Here is a 480-nt window from a genome sequence, read left to right as displayed (position 1 = left end):
AGTTATGAGGAAAAAAACTCGGATCTTGTGAATTTTCCGAAGTCCTCTGACCCCACCCCCATTGCTTTCTACGCACTTTTGTTTCCATATTCATTTCCTACACATTTTTTTAAAAACCCGTTGCACTATTTTAAAAAATATTTTTTTATTTCGTTTCTGGGTAATATTGTAAACATTAACCGAAGTAAGTACTAGTTAAGCACTGGAGTCGATGTAATCAAATTGCTGGCCTTGTGACAAAATTTGAAACCAAATAAAAATCACACAACAAACTAACATGACAACGATGGGCAGTCAACAAAGTAGGTTTCATAGCAAGAAACAGCACCCGGATCACGCACAAATCAGACATGTTTCATGTATAAAAGATGCGAGAGACACAAACAATCGACATGTCAAAAACGAAGAACATTAACAGCATTAAAAGATTAAACATTTTCATTGTTTAATACTTACGAAAATGTTTTATAAAGGATAGTG

This window comes from Octopus bimaculoides, chromosome 28, assembly GCF_001194135.2.
Source record: "Octopus bimaculoides isolate UCB-OBI-ISO-001 chromosome 28, ASM119413v2, whole genome shotgun sequence".
Taxonomy (NCBI): Eukaryota; Metazoa; Mollusca; class Cephalopoda; order Octopoda; family Octopodidae; genus Octopus; species Octopus bimaculoides.
This window is presented reverse-complemented; position numbering follows the sequence as displayed.